This window comes from Sciurus carolinensis, chromosome 14 (assembly GCF_902686445.1).
Source record: "Sciurus carolinensis chromosome 14, mSciCar1.2, whole genome shotgun sequence".
Lineage (NCBI taxonomy): Eukaryota > Metazoa > Chordata > Mammalia > Rodentia > Sciuridae > Sciurus > Sciurus carolinensis.
Window position 1 is genome coordinate 79,525,439 of NC_062226.1, and position 17,000 is coordinate 79,542,438.

The following is a 17,000-nucleotide window of genomic DNA, read 5'->3' on the forward strand; positions in this document are numbered from 1 at the left end:
CATGTTCTTACTGTATGATAGCTTAAATTAAAAAAAAAATAAAATAAAACCCAGTTCCCAGGAAGGTAGAGGGTACCATGCTCCATTTAGTTTTAATTTCCCTGAAAAAATACATCATTAAGTTTCTATGGAAGTTACCCTCTCCAATAACTCTAATGTTAGTTATTAACAATGGAATGTTTTTGTTATTACTAACAGAGAATAGAGGAATCAGCTTATAGTTAATATTTATTCTATTTCATGTACTCAATGGTGGACTAAAACTCTATTTTGATCTTTAAAGAACTAGACATAGGAAGAATACAAATTGTTCTTATGATTAACCTATTTATTTTTTATTAAGTGGGAAAATATCCTTAAACTTAATCATAAACACTAAGAAAGCAATGAAGATCAAACACCACATCAGAGCTCAGAGGAATATACTCTCATATACCTATATATAACTTTTAGAGAATTTGTATACTAAAAGAAATCACAGGTTCCTTACAAATTTGAGCAAATCATAATTGCTTATTTATGACTTCATCTAAGTATTAATATTAAACTTTATTGTATGTTATTTTGTGTCCCAACACCATGAAATCTCCCCAGTGTTCTCTATAATCTAAATCTAAGGTTATATTGATTATTAGTATTAAAAGCAACTGCACATGGAGACATGCCATGCCTATCCTCCCAAGAGGGAGGATGATCTTTCAACAGAACCGTGTCAAGTGTTGAATCCTCTACTCCAACAGAACCATGTCAAGTGTTGGAGTGGTAGGAAATAAATGCGGCAGGGAGCACCCTTTTGGCTAGTCTCTACAGGCAAGGGAAGGTTCTTTGCTGATGTTTAATGACTTATAAATTCATTCTTACTTGACCTTCCACCAGGAGTGTGCTCACTCTCTCCTATCACAAGATGAAATTTTCAGGTACAAAATTATTGGACCAACTCTATCCCTACTTTATCCATACTTTTTTTTTTTTTGATTCCAGTTTCTTGCTTATGTGACCACTGTTAGTGCCCCCAAAAAAGGTGAACAAGTGTCACTAAAATCTCTAAGTCAAGGGAGAAATTCCTTAATAAAGCAAGGGAAGATCCTTCCCAGAGCACATTTGTGCAAGGCGCATTAAGGAAGGGACTTAATGACCTCATTTTTTCGAAAGTAGTTCTAAAAATTAGGCTGTTTCAAACACGATAAAACATTATAAAATATGTAGTAAAAATAAATACTATCGGGAAAAAAATGTCATCTGAACCTCCTTTCTTCTAAAGAGTGTTTTGGGGGCCCCTACTGGATGAAATAGAATGTGTGTCTTCATGAACAAAGTTCTGTGTTTAAGGGACTTTTGGTGCTGAGGTAAGATTTTTTCAGTGAGTACTCCAGTATGGACAATCTACTTTGGAGGAAGATAATGGCATGTGTTCAGATGAAGTACAAAAAGAATTGGTTATGTGTTTCATGCAAACCCTTCCTTTTGGCCTGCTTTTTGTCTCTTCCTTCATTGTTGGCCTTCACTTCCTGGATGAAGTTCAGATTATGCAATTATATCCTGATTATCCGAAGCTCACCCTGCTGCCACTTCAATTGGTCAAGGGTTTCTTCTTTACCTCTCCTTTAACAGTCTTGCTAAGTGGCTGCCGGGAATGTAATTGTATTTGCTGCATCTTCTGTTATCACAGAAGCCATCTCTGTGCCACATATAAATTGCACAGACTGCCAATATAGAATGGCAGAAATCACATAAGTGTGTTTTATCTTTATAGCAGAAGAGTGGAAAATATACCAGTATGCACGTAAGAAGTGTATACCATCAGCCACATTGCTTCCAGATCTGTAGTATGGTTAATCCTTTATAAAATGACCAAACTATAAATAATTTGTAATTGACAAAATTATCAAAGCTGTACTTCTTCAGCATGGTCCAGAATCATGGCATTTGGATCCTGGGGATGAAGAGTTACTAAATTAATGATTTCTGTGGTCCATTTCAAACTTCCTGAATCACAATACATGGAACTACAGTGAGAAATCTGAATTTTTTGTAAGATTTTCTGGGTGATTCTGATACAAAATAAAACATGAAAAAAGCTGATTTGGATGATACTTTTAGAGAGAGTGGCAAAAAGTAAGATTTATTCTGAACTAAAGTTCCATGAGCTTAGTGTAAATATCCCATATCCTTTTTTATTCTTATTTTTCTAGGACTCTCCTTAGAGCACAGTCATCTTCATTAAACAGTTGAAATAATGCATTTATCAGTTAGAAGAGGCTAAGTTATAATATATGAGCAAATAAATCTCTAAACATCAGTAAATTTATAAAAAAGTTTATTTCTCATCATGCTACCTGCCTATGATAGGTTAACTGACAGCTGTGCTCCATGTCATTACTCCAGGATGCAGGCTTTAAGAGCAGCTGCCACCTTAAACATTGCAAGTCACCTTGGCAGAGGAAGAAAGACCTTTGGTGGGTTTCCATTAGCTACTGAAGAATCTTTCTACAAGTGATTTCTTCCAGATCTCCAATGGTCCCAAACAACCACAAGAGCCAAAGAAACACAATCCAACCTGTCTTTGAAAGGGAGAGGGAGAGGGAGAAAGAACTTTTGATGAGAGCTAATGACTATGTTGGACAGTCTTGGAACACAGTCCTCATTTAAGGTCTTGAAGCAGAAGGAAATCATACATACTTACATACTTTCTCCTTTCAAGGGGAAATAAAGCTCAAATACTGAAAATTATACTATAGGCTATAGTTAATACAGTCAATTCTCATTATTCATGGCAATTAGGTAAAGTCTCTAGAAGCACCATTGCTCCCAGGGAAAATAAAGTTTTAGGTGCCTCTGAGCCTCAGCAGGCAATCAGTGTTATCACCTCATTGTAGGTGTGATTCTGCTTAAAGACAACTAATATATATTTTTGATTCATTAACATTAAGGAACTCAATCAACAGTGTTGAGTTCTCTCGTGCTTAGGAACTCTTGGCAGCACTTCTACACTGTACTGGGGGCCGTTTTAAACAGCAACATCAACAATTAAAAGCACAACAATATGAAAATGTGGCACTAAATAGACATCAAAAGAAGTACCTGCTTACAGTACGAGAACTAGAACAGGAGAGTGGAACATCACCTTATTCAACTTTAACTGGAAATATTCACATCAGGCAACTCAAATTTTTGTCACTCTGTACCTATCCATGAATTACCATGAATATGTTAAAAGTATTGATTTGGGTACCACAAATGAAATTTAGAATATAGGCAAATGTACAAGTATGGAACCTGCAAATCATATAACGGACTAAAAAAATAAACCTTCTTACTCTTATGCCCAACACAGAACACTTCTGTGGTCAGATAGATATATGCAGAGCTTTCTCTACATACCAAGCAATTCTCCAGCAGACATCACCCAGTGCCCTACAATTCAATTCAATTCCTAAACTATCTACAGGAGTTAAAGTCAGATCCCACAGGTTAAGGGCTGAATCCTAACAGACTTGTCCACACTTTAGACACAAATTGCAAGGAGCAAGTGTCTTATACTTCAGGTCTACTGGCTATAGATTGGGGTTGCCATTATCTCCTCCTTGGGTTTAAATTGCTAGGATGGCTCACAGAAGTTAAGGATAACACTTTACTTATGTTTACCTTTTATTAAACAAATATTACAAAGGATGCCTAGGGCAAGACATCTGGGAGGTGGCATGGAACTTTCATGCCCTTTCCAGGTGTGCCACCCTCCAGGGACTTCCTCCTATTTAGAAACCAAGAAGCTATTCAAACCCAGTCTTTGGGGGTTTTATGAAGGTTTTATTGTACAGGCATGGTTTATTACATTGTAGGCTGTTGGTGATCAACTGCACCTTCAGTCTCTCCTTTCCTGAGGTCCAGTAGTGGGACTGAAAGTTCTAACCCTCTAATCCTACAATTGGCTCCCTAGGCAATGAACCCCCTCTTGAGGCTATCCAGGAATCCACAAAGAATTATCTCCTTAGGACAAAAGATACTATGATCAACAGGTAACTCCAAACAATTTAGGTGCTCTGTGTCAGACATTCCTATCAGGAAATTGCCAAGGTCTTAACAGCTACTGTGTCAGAAACTGAGATCAAAGATCAAATATTAATTCAGAAATTAGAAGCACTGGTCAAATATGTTCCCCCTTTCTTCCAATTCTTTCTTTCTCTCTCTCTCTTCCTTCCTTCCTTTCTTCCTTCCTTCCTTCCTTCCTTCCTTCCTTTCTCTTTCTTTCTTTCTTTCTCTCTCTTTCTTTCTTTCTTTCTTTCTTGTGCATGTTAAGCAAGCTATTTAATATTGAGTTACACCTTCAGCTCTAAAAACATATTTCTTATGTCAAAATATTCTGAATTAACTCCATGATTCTTGAATTGTAACATGTAATTTTCACCTATAGTAGATTATGATTTTAAAGTGAGAAGCTAAACTTCCTTTTCCTTCTAAGATCTCAATGTTGATTTTCAGACTAATCTGCTTTCAAATATCAGTTCTACAACTTACTACGTGTCCTTGGATAAGTTATTTAACTTCTTTGAGCTTCAAGTTCAACACCTGTACATGTGAGAAAATAATAGCTAACCATGCATGGTTGTTGTGAAAAGGTGCAGAGATAATGAATATAAAACAACTACTACTCTACCTAGCATATTCTAAGTGTTAATATATAGCAACTGCTCTACTACCTATTACAATGGCCACAAGAGAAAGTCCTATGAGTTTAATGTAGGAGCACACTGGGAGCTCATTTCAATATTTACTATCTATAATACAATAGATACTGAGCAAGTGTTAAAGTACAAAGATATTTAAGTAAATCACATAAGCATAGAAATATGTATTTGGTTGAGAAAAGTACAGACTGGAAAAGTTAGAGAAGTCTTTAGAAAGAAGATGATGGTTTAGATAAATCTTAAGGAGATAGAATTTTACACATGAAGAAAGTTAAGAATATTATAAGCAGAGAATTTTGCATATACAAAAGCATTGACATGAAAGAGAATATAGCACATTTTGAGAAAATCAAGAATGTTGTTACCATGCAAACATGAGTTGAGTATCACAAGAAGAGATTGACCAGGTAAGAAGAGGCCAAATCAATCTAGCTAGAGATTTTGAGCCTTATTTTGAGACCAATGAAAAATGAAAGAGTAGTGTTAAAATAGTAATCCATAATCAATTTGCAATTTAATCCAATTTATGACAATCACTGAGTCACTGATACAGAAGATAGCTTGGAGGACAACACTGAAGAAAGAAAGACAGCTATGAGGTTATCATACTCATGGTAGATGGCAGGGGAAATTAAATAGTGGTATAGAAATAAATTAAAATTCACCCAAAAGAGAATAAGCAAAGCCTAATATTAGCATTTACTATAGCAAGAGAAGTTGCCATCACCATTTAGATTTGACAGACACAGAAGCAGGCAGAGGAGTAGGGCAACTTTGTGGTGAAAAGAATGGAAGGCTTCAGGTCTACTCCACTCGGAGGCAGTGGGCATGTGAAAGCTAGCTAAAAATGGGGCATCTAATATGGATTATTAGGGGCACATTTTTGACTTTTTCTAGTTGGTTCTAAATTGAAAAGAAAGGCAAAAATTAGAGATACTCTCGGCATCCTTTGTAATTTCAAGTTCTGGCTTTGTTGAATCAATAGTTATGAGGGTTATTGTTTGCCTTCCTGGACTACTTGCTAAAGATAGTAGTCTGACTTCTCAGAATGGTTACTCTAGATGGTTGATTGACTTTCTGGGATGGTTGTTCTGAAGTGTGGATCCACATTCCATTTGTGCATGTGGTCTGGACATTACTTCTTTGGATATCTGGTCTTTCAGTGGATAAGTGCAATCTAAGAAGATCATAAAGGACCATTGAAATGAAAGATGAAACTGATATTCAGACAGGATATTTGACTTGACCATGGTCACATTTCACTGAGTGAGGTGGGGCAAGAATGCAGATCTGCCTCCATCTGTTCAATTACTAACTTATCACACTAAATCTAAACCAACTGATAAATAGCTGTGACAAGAGGTGGGAGAGTGACAGAAAATTCATGTTCTAAGAGAAAATTTAATTAAATTAATATATACTACTACGTTATCACCTTTCCCACATTCCAACCACAGTCTCCATAATGGGAAACAATATCCATTGTTTGCACTTCAGAATGCTACCTCCTGCCCTGAAAAAAAAATTCCTTTTGAACAAGTGACATTATGATTTTTCTGATACTATTACTTATATTACACATTGTAAACCAATATGAGACTAAAAGACTGGAAATAGAAGCTGAGAGGATAAGAGTTTTTATTTGAACAAACTGACTGAACCTGTGTATCTTATCTCAAGAAAATGATGTTTCTTTATTCCTTCTCTTCATATCATTTAAATTTTTTTTTCCTTACTGGATTAAAAAAAAAAGAAAAACACTGGAGAATTTAATTTGAGACAATGGATGAAATGTTAGCAAAAGTTTCAAATATGACACCTTAAAATGTCTAATGACTGAACTGCTTTCACTCTATACCTCCTACAGCTTTGCTTTTTCTCTCTGAGAACTGTTGATGGAGTTAGGTTAAAATTTGAAGTGTTTCCTGACTCTTCCACTGACAAAGACTTCAAAGGACAAATCATTTGGAGAGGGGAACCTTTCCCCCAGGTAGAGTTTAACTTCCACCTCACCTGTCTTTGTACTTCCAGAACTCAGGAGGAACCGTGACTAAAATCTCACCCTGATCTTTGGAGGAAAAATGCCAACCTTAAAACCTGAGACAGAACTTGTGCTCAAGTTTCATTAAATGACAATATGAAAATAATAACCACCATAATTATTTGGATCAAGTACCTCATATCTTCTTTAACTCTTTTACCAAAGTAACCTCTCCAGACAGTCAAGACAGTAGACTCGTAGACTCTCAACATGTCATTCTTTTTTTTTTTGTTTGTTTATTTATTTATTTTTAACGTTTACATAGGGTAATGATGTTTATTTTTTTCCCTTCCCCCCCACCCCTCCCACCCCTCTTTTCCCTCTATACAGTCCTTCTTTCCTTCATTCTTACCGCTCTCCTTAGCCTAACTCTAAACCTAACCCTAAACCTAATGCTAACCCCTCCCAACCCCACATCAATGTTCATTGCTGCTCAATTCACCATAGCCAGATTGTGGAACCAACCTAGATGCCCTTCAGTTGATGAATGGATAAAGAAACTGGCATATTTATACAATGGAATATTACTCCGCAATGAAGAATGATAAAATTATGGCATTTGTAGGCAAATGGACGAAATTGGAGAATATCAACATGTCATTCTGAGGTAACAACTGACCTAAAATAAGGCCTGTGAAATGTGCTGGGATGGCTGACTGCAGAAAACCCCAAGACTGCTCTTCTACAAAGACTTAGAAGTATACACAATCCAAAGAGCTAAAGTGCAGAACTGCTCCGTTAGGATAGGCCCAAGACCAAAGTACCCCACTGAGGGACATTTTAAATGCTCTGTACCATGAGGGTGTCTTCATCTGGAAACCCACTGACTGCCCCAAACGTCACTGTCCCCAAGGCTCCTCTGCAGCCACAGCACACTTCAAGTTATCCTTCCCTCCTCCCCTTGCTATCTAGCCTGCTTTTAATTGCTCAAGACCCTGGGCCACTCATTTCTTCTGTGAAACCTGCTCTGACTTTCCTTCTCCCACCCCAAGGAGAATTGCATCTCATCTTTTTTTCCTACCACGGTTTCTAGTATTTACTCAAATAACCTTTGCACTCGATATTCTTTATTGCAAATGTGTTCGATGTGTCTGTCAGCTCTTCCAGAGCCAGGGGTCCCTGGAAGTCATAAATATGGCTATCATCCCTCATCCCCAGAGTCAAGCACGTACCCTAGCCTCTAGCAAGTGCTTCATAATCGTTTAATGAATTAACAAAATCAGCATATGACAATAGTACAGGATTCTGCTTCTCACAATAGAACAAAAATATATTTAAAGAGGTCTACCAAACTAAGTCTTGTTCCCTTTGTTAAGGTGTTGTGAAAATAACATCCATAAATATGACTAAAGATTTCATGCCTTAAGATACTTTTTTTGCCAGCACAACCTCTTTGGGTAATAAAATCCACATTTACTTCTTTTTTTTCACATTTATTTCTTATTTTATAAATGTTTAGTTAATCTCAAAATTGAGGTTTTCTTTTTTCTTTTTTCTAGGCATTGGAGGATAGTACCCATCTCTAAAATTTGTTGAATAAATCCAGCCCAGTTGTTCCTTCACCATTTTTTGGTTATACTTTATCCCTTTGAAAGACTAAAAAAATTCTGACTTTTAAATAGGACATAACTCAAAATAATGGGAGCTGAGTAATGTAACCTGCACGTGTAATTTAGAATTCTGGGTGGAGTAAATCCAAGAGCTCAAGCAATGTCATTGGAAAACTCACCACTTTTCCTCTCAACACTGCTTACCTGTGTGCTCCTTTTATTTTGTGGAGTGATAGCTCTGTGATGGCCCTGATAGCCACTGGTTACTTCAGGTTGCCCCAGGGTGTTCAATAAGTGGCCATAGTGAACTTTTTCCGCAGGTAACTGCTCAAGCCATGCAGATGGCTCATGGATCTGAACACCCATCTTTGAACTAGTAACTCTACGACCTTGGGCACTAAGTAGGTAGAACTAGATCACAAGCAGATCCTTATGCTAGGGATGGTGTGGAGTTGATTCTAGCTTACCACAACTACATGGATTGAAAATAGAAAAGAGAAAATACCCCCAAAGAGCGGCAAAACACACAAAACAAAACAACAAAAATACTTTGGTCCCCTGCATCATTTGCTTATTTTCTGTGTAGCTGTTCTACGTGTTCCTTGAGATGAAAGTAATTGGAGTGGCATAAATAGCATTTAAACTGTCATTATATTGTTGAAGATATAATGTTTTGTTTTGCTTCTAAGCATTAGTATTAATGGTGTTTGTAGGATATTCTTTTTGTTTCTTTTCCAAAAAGCTTCCTCTTGAGCAGGTATCTATAATGCTTATCTCCATTCCTGAATCATAATTGATTGTCTTTGAGCCCAGTCTTCTCTGAAGATAGTTCATGTTTGGTTTTCCTTGAACCTTTTCTTATACTAAGATCATATTAAATCTACTTGTCACTTTTCTGCTCACTCTCACACTTCAAAGCTGCCTTGCAATTTATGCTACTCTGTATCCATCCAAGGATGGAGCAATCAGAAGAATTTATTGTAATATGTAAACTAAATACATTTTCTATGTCTTCTTTCTCTCAAATACTTTATGATTGTCTTCATGAGCAATTGACAAAAATCATAAAAGCAACAATAAAATTATCTTGCTATTTATACTATTCCAGTCTTCCAAAACCACAATTGGATCTGGGAGATGAAATTATGGGAAAGGAAATTGACACTTGTTACTGTTGGAGGCCATTTTGGATGTATTCAATAGTTTATTATTTTGAACAACACTTCTATGGAAAAAAATTGATGATCACAATAAATTCTCATGATTCCATCATCTATATTAAAATGTGATCATCACTGAGTGTGGTGGAGTGCCTTGGGAGGCTGAGGCAGGAGGATTACAAATTTGAGGCCAACCTGGATAACTTAGCAAGACCCTGTATCAAAAGAAAAATGTAAAAAGACTGGATGTAGCTCAGTAGTAAACTTTCCCTGGGTTCAATTCGTAATACAGAAAAAAGAAGAAAAAAAAAAGTCAGTTTTTAACCAATATTCCCCTGGATTATTTTGAAAAGCTTTTTTCATATATTTCATCACATGGACATTTTAAAGTTTTCTCTTTATCGATTTTTTATAGCTATATATCATTTTAGTCAAAGAATGCAGACTTCACAATATCAATTGTTTGAGTTCAATGGAAAACCACATAGAAAGTCAGTTGTTACACAAACATATTGTATGCTTGACATAATGTATGTCACACATTATGGGAAAGAGAAATCTATTTATACCTATTTAATCAAGCTCTTCAACTCATTCTTATCCTTACTGAATTTTTTTGTTTAGTGAACTAATTGTTAAGAAAGATGTATTAAAATATGTAGTTATGATGGTGTTTTTTGTCAGGTTTTCCTTGTGATTTTTCCAGTTTGCCTTATGTATTTTGAGATTGTGTTGTTATGTGCATAGCAGTTTACAATTAAAAAAAATTCCTTGTCAACTAAAATTTTTATCAACAGTATTATAATCTTTGTTGTCTAATAAGTTCAGCTTAATAAATATATTTTCTGATATTGATATGTCCAATAACATCTTTTTAAAAACAATTCTTTTAGTTGTAGATGGACACGATAGCTTTATTTTATTTACTTATGTGGTGCGAATCTCAAACCCAGTGCCTCACGCATGTAAGGCAAGTGCTCTACCACTGAGCTACAACCCCAGCCCTAAATAATATGTTTCTTTCTGTTGTGTTTTACAAACATAAACTATTGTTATTTTTATCACTATAATTTTTAAGATTTCTGGGTCCTCATTTTTTTAAGTGTGAAACTTATAGATGGCAATACCTGAAGTTTGTATATTTCAGTCTGTTTTTCTACTGGAATACTTCACTACTTAAATTTATATCAATTACTGAAGTATTTGGTTTTATTTTCCAGCTTTATTTAGTGTATATATTTATTTACTTATTTTAATATCTACTTTTCTTGGATTGTTTCCCTCCCTTTAATTCTCATATTTTCCTTTCTGATAGTTTAGAAATTAATTATTTTAGTTAATTCATTAATTATGCTAAAAGATAAGGTAGAAAATTTAAATATAGGTTTCAACAATGAATTTTTTTTTTTTTTTTTTTTGTGGTGCTGGAGATTGAACTCATGGCCTTATGCTTGTAAGGCAAGCACTTTACCAACTGAGCTATCTCCCTAGCCCAACAATGAATTTTTAAATTAATTAAATTATATCTCTGTTATATGTGTGTGACTTAGTTAACAGTATTAACACAAATTTAATAACTTTAAATGATGCACATTTATTATATTAATGATTTTTGTGGATCAGGAATCTTAATATGACTTAATTGGGTTCTTTGCTTGGGGTCACACAAGGTTAATATTAAAGGGTCTTTAACTCAATAAGTATACTCATTTTACATTAGATGTTGATTATTCTTATAGCTCCAATCTTTTGGGGTTTGAATCTAGAGGTTTTATTTTCCACACATTTCATTCATAGTGGCTTATTCCTTTTTCCTTTGATGTTTAGTAATTTGTTCTATTGTGAGTTCATACACCTTCCACTCATATCTGTGGAAATTCTTTGAGATCAGGTCTGAAGTGTGCCCTTCCAAAGAGGTTTTCTATTTGATTATGTTAGGCACTTCAGGAAAATCACTGACCCATATCAAATATAAACTAAATTAGGAGTTTGTCAATTTTCCAGACTAGGGTAGTTATGAATTCTGACTGTAAATCCACTTTTATATAGACATTGGTTAATAATTTTCAGAGAATTAATTTCTCTAGGTTCTACCAGGGCAAAGACAAAAATAGGCATTGCAGTTTTAGAGATCTTGTCCAACACCCTCAGATTCAATAATTTGCTTGAAAAATTCACAGAAGTCAGAGAAGCTGTTATGATTACAGTTTATTATAGCAAAAGGAAACAGATTAAAATCAGCAAAGTGAAGAGACACATAAGGCAGGGTCCAAGAGAGTTTTAGGCATGAGCTTTCAGGTGTCCTCGCCTAGTGGAGTCCTACTGACAGAATTTGTAGCCCCCAGCAATGTGTGGCTGTATGCATGGAATATTGCCAACCAGGGAAAAATAACCAAGCTTTATTATCCAGAGTTTCTGTTGAGGGTGAGACAGACAGACATGGTTGACTGCCCGTGTGACTGGCTTTAGTCTCTAGCTCCTCCAGGGGTCAGGCTGACACTGCAAGGTCCAAACCACCTCTCCAGCTTAAATCACTATAGTATCATGGATCATCTGATATGGTCTAAGGAGCTCAGGTAATCAAAGACACATTCATTAGGCAGGATGTTTTAAAGGATTAAAGGTTTTTTCTTAGGAGCTAGAAACAAGGACCAAACTATTCTTTGAGCAAGGTTAATCCTTTACAGAATAGCATATATCTTTACTGTTTCCCCCTGTGAAGATTGCTTGAAGAGACCAGATTTATTTCTTGTCTCAAAATTGATCTTCTACTCTAGTTTTTCCCAGGATTTATTTGTAACCCCCATTGGATAATATGTTGAAACCCAAGTTCAGGTCCACTTGGGATGGGCACATAGTAGGTCAATCTTTGGACCCATATTTCCCTCACCTCTGTGAATTCATGGTAGTCATGAAGGTAAAAAGAAGATCTAATTTTAAGTCACAATGAATATTTACTTTCTGCCTTGAGCAAGACAACCCCCACCCAAGATTTTCTTGATTATTCAATAAGAAACTCAGTTGCCAGATAAAGAGAATATTTCTGGAGTCCATTCCCATTTTAACTCTGGTTTTCTCCAACAGTAGTAATGACATATAGAGACCTTAGGCCTCTGCATGTTTTAAACAATCTTCCACATAGAGACACTGAAGGCTAACCCTTATCCCTTGGTTGCTAAGGAATAATTAACTTAGATTTTTAATATCTTATGATTTCCATTTCATTTTAATCAAAGGAATCAAAATATGATCTTGTGGAACTGTATTGATTTAGAAGATCCCCAAATAAGTTCTTCTGCTCTAGTCTGTTACAGCAGTCATAATAATATTCTTTGTGTGTGTGTGTGTGTGTGGCTGGGAGCAGCTACCTTGACTTCTTATTTAACATCAAATAATTCATCTTTACCAGGAGACTGGTGACTCTCTGAAGGCAGAGACTCTGACTGAAACTCTGTGCCTGTGGGGTTTTATCACTACATAAAATAGAAATTCACTGAGAATTTCTAAACTAAAAAGTGAACCCACTTGCCGATCTCTTTTTACATTTTTTTAAAACAAATCTTAAGCTTGGCACTAGAAATACTCCCATACATGTCACTCCCCTGTCCAAAAACTTTTGGTGGATTCCTGTTACCTAATAATAAATTTGAAAATCCTCAGCCTGGTATCTTGCACAATCTGCTACTAATCTGACTTTCCAACTTCTTTTTCCACTTCTTGAAGTATGCCCCTTACATTTTAGATAACTTACTTATTCTCTGCATATGTGCTATATTCTTCAACCTACATAACTTTGCAAAAGCCATTTCAGAAATCTAAGATTCTCTGATTTTCACCTTCATATCCCCAAATTTTACCAATCCTTTAAACTCTCTCTCAAATAATGCCTCTTCTTACACATGGCTCAGATCCCTCCCATTCCAGGCCTTTATCTTCACCTTTATCAGGGCTCTTATTTCCTAATTTCTATTATTATTCTATATATTAATCACTTGTTCAGTTCTGGTCTAGACCAGGGATTCCTTGCAGGAGGAATCTGTTTCTGATTTGGCTTCTTACCTTTGGTCAAACCTAATCCCAATTGCAGGTGTGCAGTTGTCATTGTCAGAATACACACATTCAGCACCTATTATACTTTCCAATCCCTCTGCTAGGTACTTTCCAGTATGAACAGTCTTTTAAGTATGACAAGAGTTCTGTGAAGTTGTTATTATTATCCTCATTTTGCAGATGGTGAGTTGGGACTTCTTGTACTATGACAGGGCTCATCGAACTTTAGAAAGTGATCAGTATTATTTGGAAGGCAGGTTACAACACAGATGGCTGAACCCCACCCCGCAATATCCTATTGTAAATCCAGGATGAACTCAAAATTTTCATGTCTATCATGTTCCCAGGTGATTTTGTTCCAGTTCCAGGGAGTACACTTGAGAGTAGCAGTTGTGATATTGCAGTTGCCTTGTTGAAATGCCACCATGTCTTTGAATGAGGTGCAATAAGTGGTGAACCATGGCAGTTTACATAAGCCAAAGGTAGTGTATATATCTCTAAGTCCAAACTGCTTCTCTGTAATGAGTACTTAACATATTAGTCAGATTAAACCACATTATAGGGAAAGCTTAAAGAGTGCAAGAAGTAATGGAAAGGAATGGAAAGGAGAGGAGAGGGGACAGGGAAGGGGAGGGTGGAGAAAAGAAAAAAGGAAGGAAGGAAGGATGGAGGGATGGGTTTTGTGAGGAGGCCTATATTGTTTGTTTATATTACTTACACTCCAGGGATAGTGGGAAACAGTGGAGAATGTTAAATCACGATCTACTACTGCCTGGTGGTAAAATTCTAGACCAATTGGAGAGAATATGAAACATTTTTGCTCTTCCAACTTTGTGGATAAAGAAAAGGGCTCTGGGAGCCAAATTGTATTTCAGACCCAGAAGTGTGCTTTTTCATATCATGCTAAATGAATAAAAAAATTTGTCTGCCAAGAACAAGTTTTCTGACTTTTAATCTTAATTTGTCACAGAGAGAATAGAAAAAGAAGCCTCATGAGGATTTGTTAAATAGGGCCACATTTTAATCTCTGGGTGCTGTTAATTGGAATATTGGAGTACAGATATTTTTTGAAAAATATTTCTGAGAAGCAAAATATTGACACGCTTAAAAACACAATGATACGGAAAACAGCCCTCTTTTTGAGCTGGCAGGGCTGAAATTAAGGTTTCTTAAAGGTGATTTCCTTTCAAGTTGAGCAAAGGCTCAGCAATATGGATCTTTCCTAGATTCATTTTTATTTTTCCAGAGGTTTCTAAGAATTGACCTATTCCTGCCTTTGACTATCTTCAGTACAGACAAATGACCCTCAGTGTATTAAAATTCTGAGATAATCAGTTTAAAAAATCAAACTCTGCAACTTAGGGTCTGACATCAAAAACACAGGTTGGTAAACAAGATGATTCTATGAAAATAGAAATAGCAAGGAAGAAAGACATCCCCGGATATCATTCAGATCCTCGTTACTCTCACCTGTACCGCTGTCCAGCCTTCATGCCCATCCAACGTCCCCGTTCCATCCTAGTGCTTTCTCCACTGTGGCTGTATCACTGCATTGCTTAGAATTCCTCAGTAATTCACCACGTCTGCAGGAAAACAATCCACAGACTTGCTCTTCTCAAGCATGGTTGTGTAGACTCACTCCACTCTCCCTTTTGTCTTACCTTGTGATAACGCTGAGCTCCCACCCTCCTTTCAACATGACATTCTTTCTCATTAACTCCCTACACATTTTCCTTAGCTTTCCTTGATCTGGAAAAGCCCTGATATTCCAAATTCTGTTCGTTTTCTCTCACATCGTTATTGTTCTAATTAACTTTTCCCCTAACAGAGGCTTACTAGGCCTTATATTAAAACTACCTCCTTTCCTAACTACCCTGGTTAACTTAGGCAGACTCTCTGATATTCCCTTCTGTGGGAGACTAAACTGCAGCCAGGAGGATGTCCAAGTTCTAGTCCATCGAAGCTGTGAGTCTTACCTTATCTAATAGAAATGTTTGCTGATAGGATGAAGCAAAGTTTCTAAATCTGGGGAGATTACCCCAATGACAGTATCCAAGTGGCCTCAAATAGAATCATAAATGGCTTGTAAAATGGAGGAAGGAGATTAGACTTTAGAGGGAAAGGCTAAGTAATGAAAGGAGAGGGGACTAGAGTGATGTACTTTAAAGGCAGAGGAAGGGATCACAAGCCAAGGAATACAGGCAGCCGGGGAAATGAATCCTTTCCTAAACACTCCAGAGGGAGCATAGTCTGACCAACACCTTTGAAATGGGCACAGTGGAACCCATTTCTAAATTTGGATCTCTAGAACTACAAGATAATGTATTTCTGTAGTTTTAGGTCACTAAGTTTGCAGTGATTTGTTACAGTAGCAACAAGAAACTAATACACCCTCCCATACTATTTTATATCCTCATCTATTTTAATAAGTGTTGAGTGCTTTTGCAATCATTTGTGTACTTACCTTCCCATTAGATCAGTGAATCTGTAAACTCTACCAAGTCTGACAATTCATCATGTAATATGCTTTTCACTCTTCTGAAATAAAATTTGGGTACACTCATAATTTGAAAAAATGAACTTGAAAATGTCCCATCTGTAATATATAAAGCAATGACATAAAAATAATTTATAGAAAAATTATATTTTCCATGTGTAAATATTTAGACATGATTGTATGTCTAGACAACTAATACAGTTATATAAGGTAGTTATATATTGGCTTTTATATATTGGCTTCTATAAATAGAATCTTGAATGTGACGGATACATGTACAAACCAGCACAATTGGGTTTTGTTGGTCATTAAAATTCCCACAAAGGCATTCGTATCCATAACATTTGTTTATGAACAACATTTGGCAATCCCTCAAATCAAATAAAAATATAATAATCTCTTGACTTTCATGGTAGTTGCTTTCTTGGAAAATTCAGCATAAAATAAAATCATATGAAGATTATTTTTGTTTATTGCTTAATATGTGGGGACAGAAAACTTCATAAACAGGTTTTCACCACATGATCATCTGGTGAAAGATAGGGAAGTCACGGGGCATGGGATAATTTCCTGCCACCTGAATAATGCCTGAGTCCCTGCCCATTACATGCTAATGGACACCTATAATCAATACAACAATCAACAATGTCACCACAAATATCCAAAATACCTCCACTGATAATCACTGTTATGTATTTTCAGCTCCATATAACCAGTGATAGTACATTAGTCATCAAAATGTTCCCCAGATCTGTCACGGTTTCTGACATATAACAATATCTGCATGTGGTATGAAGAAAAGCTGATGAGAATGTTATGTAGTATTTTATAAATATCAATAAATTCAAGGTGGTTGACAGTGTTCAAATCCTTTATGTAATTTTTAAGACAGCCTTTTTGAGATAAATTGTACTATCATGGTGTACAATTCAATGGCTTTTAGTATTTTCAGACATAACAGAAATCATCACTATTACCAATTTTAGAACATTTTTATCATCTCAAAAAGAAACCCAG